The sequence below is a fragment of the Asparagus officinalis genome, chromosome 8 (genome assembly GCF_001876935.1).
Source record: "Asparagus officinalis chromosome 8, Aspof.V1, whole genome shotgun sequence".
Lineage (NCBI taxonomy): Eukaryota > Viridiplantae > Streptophyta > Magnoliopsida > Asparagales > Asparagaceae > Asparagus > Asparagus officinalis.
In genome coordinates this window covers 1,563,581-1,570,298 of record NC_033801.1, presented here as the reverse complement: position 1 = coordinate 1,570,298, position 6,718 = coordinate 1,563,581, and the positions used below count along the sequence as shown (strand labels likewise).

Genomic DNA, 6,718 nt, shown 5'->3' with positions numbered 1-6,718 from the left:
TAGGGGTGTGCACGGTTAGGTCCAAACAGAAAAAACCGACCGAACCGACCGAACCGACCAAAAATTAACGGTTCGATTCGGTTTTAGTTCTAAATCGGTTCGGGTCGGGTTAAAAATTTTCAACCCGAACCGTCCGAACCGAATGCCCATAACCCATACCCATCTTCTATTACCCGACCCGTGTTCTTCAGTTACTATAAAATCCCAAACTCCACCGGCCCTAAACCTAACTCTCTCTCCAGAACCTCAATTCCAATCGCCGCCGCCCTCCACCTCGGCTCGCGACCATCCTTGCTCCAAGATCCGCGATTCTCAGCCTACCCATCCACCCCTGTAGCTAGTACATCTCTCGCCTCGATCCAGATCTGCCGTCCCTAGAGCCGAATCTGTCCAAGTCGGCCATGGCTACATGCCGCCCAGATCTGGCCATGCTCCGCCTCGGCTCAAGCTCGTCGGCCGATACACCAAGTCCGTCAAGCAAATCCCCTACAACTTCTCCGTCCTCGAGATCTCCGATCCCATTCTTTTCCCCGGTCTTCTCGACGCTCCCTCCACTGCCACCGCCAACATCACGCTGGCTGCTTGCTTGAAAAAGCCGGGTGCAAGACTTTTGCTGGTCTCGTCGAGAGCTCGGGAGTTCTGAAGATGTTCGAGGCTGTTGAGGACAAGGGGCTGACGCTGTTTGCGCCTAACGACGAGGCTTTCAAGGCTAAGGGGGTTCCGAATCTGAACAAGCTCAGTAGCGCTGAGCTTGTGACGTTGCTGCAGTACCGACGTTGCTGCAGTACCACACGCTGCCGAGTTATTCTCCGAAGGTGTCGTTGAAGGGAACCGATCATCCCATCGCCACCAGTGGAGCTGGCAAGTTTGATCTGACTGTGAGTTCTCATGGCGATGATGTGAGCTTGAAGACTGGAATGGGGAGTTCTCGCATTGCGGAGACGGTTCTTGATGATACTCCGGTCTGTAGTCTGACTGTGGATAGTATCTTGCTGCCGTCATAGTTGTTCGGTGGGGCTAGTTTATAAGTAAGTCCCTCATTGACTTCTCTTTTCAATTTCAAGTCCTTTTCAATTTATCATGAATATGAATTGCCACTGGTTAATCTATTGTTTGGAACATATTCAAGTTTTGCATATAGTTTCCTGCTAGACTATTGAAAGTCTGATGAAGTTACAACCGAACAAACCGAACCGCACCGAACCGCCTCCTCGCCTCAATCTTCGGTTCGGTTTTGAATAGTGGGCAGTTCGGTTCGGTTGTTTAAATTTTGATAAAAACCGAACCATGCTCAGCCCTAGGTAGGAGGTCACAGTCTAGAGGGGGACATCCTATAGTTGGTAGGAATCAGTGTGCCTTTTGTAGAGAGGATGGACATTGGAAAGCCGAATGCCCAAAATTACAAGCCGAGAAGAATAAGGGGAAAGTTATTCAAGCTTCAGAGGTGAATGTTGCCAAGGCTAGTGGCGACGTTTTAGGCGCCGCCGTCAGCGCCGTCGTCCACACTCGTTCTTGTTGGTTTGTCATTCACCGTTTTCTGTCGGTTGGGCAACAATAAGTGGGCTAGGGTGGGGGATCTCACTTACGGAGCCCAAATCATATCTTTGGCCTTGGTTGATGGCATTGTTTACTGTCTTGATAGCGATTACAAGGTGAAAGTTGTGGATTTTCGTGGTCCTGTGAGTTTGAGGGCTATTGAGACGGCTGTGTTTTCATATATCCCCTCGAGTCGTGATAACTTTCACCTCTCTTCCTTCTCAACCCACCTCTCTTCCTCAGAGTCCAATCGATAAACAACAACCTGACATCTGTTCTTCCCTAACCGAATGAAAAGAAGCAACAGAACCTCCTCACCACATTCAACCAAGAACCTCCTAAAGTTGCCATGACTCGAGCGGATATATAGACTCTGAGGAAGAGAGGTGGGTTGAGAAGGAAGAGAGGTGAAAGTTGCCACGACTCGATGGGATATATGGAAACACAGCCGTCTCAATAGCCCTCAAACTCACAGGACCACGAAAATCTACAACTTTCACCTTGTAACGGCTACAAAGATAGTAAACAATGCCATCAACCAAGGCCAAATATATGATTTGGGCCCCGTACCTGAGATCCCCCACCCTAGCCCACTTATTGCTGCCCAACCGACAGAAAATGGTGAATGACAAACCAACAAGAACGAGTGTGGACGACGGCGTTGACGACGGCGCCGTCAAGATGCCGATCCGAGACCTGAACTTGTGGGGATAGGGAGGCGTCACCTCGATCTTGCTATCGGTGAAGACGTCAGCGAGAGTGATGATTTTGTTGGCGTGAAAGATGAGGTGGCCGAAGGAGGATCCGACGCAATCGCCGGTGAGAGTTTGGTCTTGGAGCGGAGAATTGTAGGGTTTGGGATCGGGTAGGGAGTGGAGGGTGAGTCCGATGGGGCAGAGGAGAAGGGGGCGGCGAAGGAGTTGAAAGAGCGGCAGGCAACGGAGAAGGAGAGGCGGTCAGCGATTGAGACGAGGAGGCGGTTGAAGATGTCGATGAGGTCTATCGCCCAGGCGTCTGGGTGGGCGCATAAACACCACGTTAGGAAGGATTTGTCAAAGATCCAAAATCCTATCCTTGCTATTTTATCTAAAATGAACATGGATCAAATTCTGATCTGATTCATTTTACCCTGCCCTGTTCTCTTCGCTTGTTGTTATGCTGAAGCCTAAAGCTAGCGATAAACCTCTTTTTGACATGGTGAGTTCACGTAAACAGCCCATTTTCACCTAGGGCTATTAAGCATTAAGCGGGCAGCCCATGTACTACTTAGGCATAGGCAGACACCGTACCCCTTTATAAAACAATGATTGTAGCCTTGTAGGATAACATTTCTCATAAAGGTTGCATTTGGATTTTTGACTTCTCAATCCAAATTTGAACCCTCTTTTTATAAATGTTGAAATATAAGAGCTAGAGATCAATTAAGTCCTCATGCTTTGCCTAGCTTTTTCTTGGGTCATGATTCTCTACATCCTTGACCATTTGTCACCCCTTCACCCTCGATTGCATGTTGCTGGAGCTCTTTTCCTTTCCCGCTCATTGTCTATCCATTGATTCCTCTTAGTTGTATCTCTTCCTGCTTCGCTGCTCTTTACACACCTCATTTACATGAATAAATGCTTTTGAATGTTTACATATTTATTAAAAATAACCAATGCTTTGTTCAAACGACAGCTTGTAGGCAAAGAGTAATAGGGCGGAGCAAGCTGGAATTAGCTGACGGACGACATCATCCTTTATTAGTTAGTACCAGCTCTCCCGACCAAGGAATCTGTCTTACTACTATTCGTGGTTCCACTGTGCCATATGCCTAATCCCACTGCGGGCATCAATATTTTCAACTAGACATGTGATCCTAACCTCCTCGTGACAATCTAAGAACTGGCCGACAACGGAACGAAACCTTCCGTGTGAAGAACAAAAACCATATGCATCCACATGAAAAAGAATATGACTAGAATTTGGCACTTATCACGCTGACCATGCCCGTTTATCCATGTTAGATCATGACAAGCGGCCACATGTCTACGATTGTAATTTCATCCTTACAGGTATTGCTAGCATTCGTACCAGAAATTTATTGATGCTTCTTAAGGGCAATATTCAGTGCATGCAACTATCACCGTATCACAACATTTTGGAGCTTTGAATTGAAACAACAATATAAATATTTCATTGGGAAAACTATTTCCTAATATCGTGCTAAGTTCAAAACACAATGAAAACCCCTGAGAACCATAGTAACTAAGGCACATTAAGGATAAAATACAAAATAATTATTACGACCATGAAGAAAAAGAAAGTTAGAATCTAGCTGCAACAACTAAAACAACTACCTCTAATGTCTATAAACAGTAAGATTCAAGTTTCCATAATTATACCTAGCCAAATAGACCTATTCGGGTAAACCCAAACAGGGGAGGGCCAAACAACCAACTTCTTGTACGCCAAACACAAAGCAGATTCAGCATCAACTCGCTTAATCTCTGGACCATCTAACGGAAGCGCAGAGAATGTATCACATCCAGGTTCAACGACATAAACGCAGTTGCTTCTTCCTCCCCATCTTGCAGGATCCGAACATGCAATCCGACCAGGTTCAACGACATAAACGCAGTTGCTTCTTCCTCCCCATCTTGCAGGATCCGAACATGCAATCCGAGAATTACTCACAACATCAATAAACAAACACCAATCTCCCAAGTTTTCCTTCTCAACCCACCTCTCTTCTTCATTACTCACAACATCAATAAACAAACACCAATCTCCCAAGTTTTCCTTCTCAACCCACCTCTCTTCTTCAGAGTCCAATTGGTAAACAACAACCTTACACCTATTCTTCTCTGACCGAACGAAAAGAAGCAACAGAACCTCCTCGCCACATCCAACCAAGAACCTCCTAAATGGAATTATGAAGACATGCCAGGGCTCGACCCCAATGTAGCAATGCATCGCCTTGATATCAAGCCGGATGCCAAACCTGTCAAGCAACAACAAAGATGGTTTCGTCCGCAGATTATGGAAGCCATTGAGTCGGAGGTTAAGAAATTGATCGAATCAGGATTTATCCGAGAGGAGCAACATCTAGATTAGCTAGCCAATATCGTTCCAGTCATGAAGAAGAACGGTAAAATCAGGATTTGCATTGATTTTAGGGACCTGAATACAGCATGCCCAAAAGACGACTTTCCTCTCCCAATCACAGATGTCATTATCGACAATACATGCGGATTTGAAAGGATGTCTTTCATGGATGGGTTTTCAGGATATAACCAAATCAAGATGCACCCAGATGATGAGAAGCATACAGCGTTCAGAACGCCCCTCGGTGTATTTTGCTACACGGTGATGCCATTCGGTCTAAAGAATGCAAGCGCCACATATCAACGAGCAATGACTAAGATTTTCCAAGAACATCTCAGGAAAACAGTCGAATGCTACGTTGATGATTTGGTTGTAAAAAGCCGCAACAAAGAAGATCACATCAAGGACTTGAAGACGATGTTCGATCTCATGCGAAGCCATCAATTGAAGATGAACCCTACTAAATCTTTCCTTGGAATGTCTAGCGGAAAATTCCTTGGATTCGTCGTCACCACTTCACCACTAAAGGTATACATATTGATCCTGACAAAGTGAAGGCGATACACGAACTGCAACCTCCTAGAAATTTGAGAGAGCTCAGAGGATTGCAAGGGCGGCTAGCTTACATCCGGCGGTTCATTTCGAACCTTTCTGGGAAATGCCAACCATTCTCTAAGCTAAACAAGAAAGGGGTGTCATTCATCTATGACGACGCCTGCCAAAAAGCATTCGAAGATATCAAAACGTATCTGACGAATCCTCCTGTTCTCGTTGCACCGAAATCGGGTAAACCGTTCTTGATTTACATCAAGGCGATGAACCATTCGATAAGTGCTTTACTAGCACAAGACGACGATAACGGTCACGAACAGGCAGTTTATTACCTAAGTCGGACCTTGATAGGCGCCGAGTCTCGATATCCGATGATCCTGCCGCTCTTTCAACTCTGCCCCCTTCTCCTCCCCCTCGGGCTCACCCTCCACTCCATACCCGACCCCAAACCCTACAATTCTCAGCCCCAGCACCAAACCCTCACCGGCGATTGCGTCGGATCCTCCTTCGGCCACCTCATCTTTCACGCCAACAAAACCATCACCCTCGCTGACGTCTTCACCGATCGCAAAATTGAGGTGACACCTCCCTATCCCCACAAGTTCAGGTCTCGGATCAGCATCTTGACGGCGCCGCTGTCAGCGCCGTCGTCCACACTCGTTCTTGTTGGTTTGCCATTCACCATTTTCTGTCGGTTGGGCAGCAATAAGTGGGCTAGGGTGGGGGATCTCAGGTACGGGGCCCAAATCATATATTTAGCCTTGGTTGATGGCTCTTTGTAGCGGTTACAAGGTGAAAGTTGTGGATTTTCGTGGTCCTGTGAGTTTGAGGGCTATTAAGACGGCTGCGTTTCCATATATCCCATCGAGTCGTGGCAACTTTCACCTCTCTTCCTTCTCAACCCACCTCTCTTCCTCAGAGTCCAATCGGTAAACAACAACCTGGCACCTATTCTTCCCTGACCGAATCGGTAAACAACCCACCTGTTCATTCGGTCAGGGAAGAACAGGTGTCAGGTTGTTTATCGATTGGACTCTGAGGAAGAGAGGTGGGTTGAGAAGGAAGAGAGGTGAAAGTTGCCACGACTCTATGGGATATATGGAAACGCAGCCGTCTCAATAGCCCTCAAACTCACAGGACCACGAAAATCCACAACTCTCACCTTGTAACGGCTACAAAGATAGTAAACAATGCCATCAACCAAGGCTAAATATATGATTTGGGCCCCGTACCTGAGATCCCCCACCCTAGCCCACTTATTGCTGCCCAACCGACAGAAAATGGTGAATGACAAACCAACAAGAACGAGTGTGGACGACGACGCTGACAATGGCGCCGTCAAGATGCTGATCCGAGACCTGAACTTGTGGGGATAGGGAGGCGTCACCTCGATTTTGCGATCGGTGAAGACGTCAGCGAGGGTGATGGTTTTGTTGGTGTGAAAGATGAGGTGGCCGAAGGAGGATCCGACGCAATCGCCGGTGAGGGTTTGGTGCTGGAGCGGAGAATTGTAGGGTTTGGGGTCGGGTAGGGAGTGGAGGGTGAG

At 47.1% G+C, this 6,718-nt stretch overlaps 1 protein-coding gene and 1 pseudogene across 2 annotated transcripts in view; both read left to right on the top strand.

Moving 5' to 3' along the window:
• The window catches only part of LOC109822932, a 25,825-nt gene that overhangs the window by 5,874 nt on the left and 13,233 nt on the right, over positions 1 to 6,718 (top strand). The gene's annotated exons all lie outside the window — the stretch shown is intronic.
• LOC109819437 lies at positions 410 to 1,202 on the top strand (annotated as a pseudogene).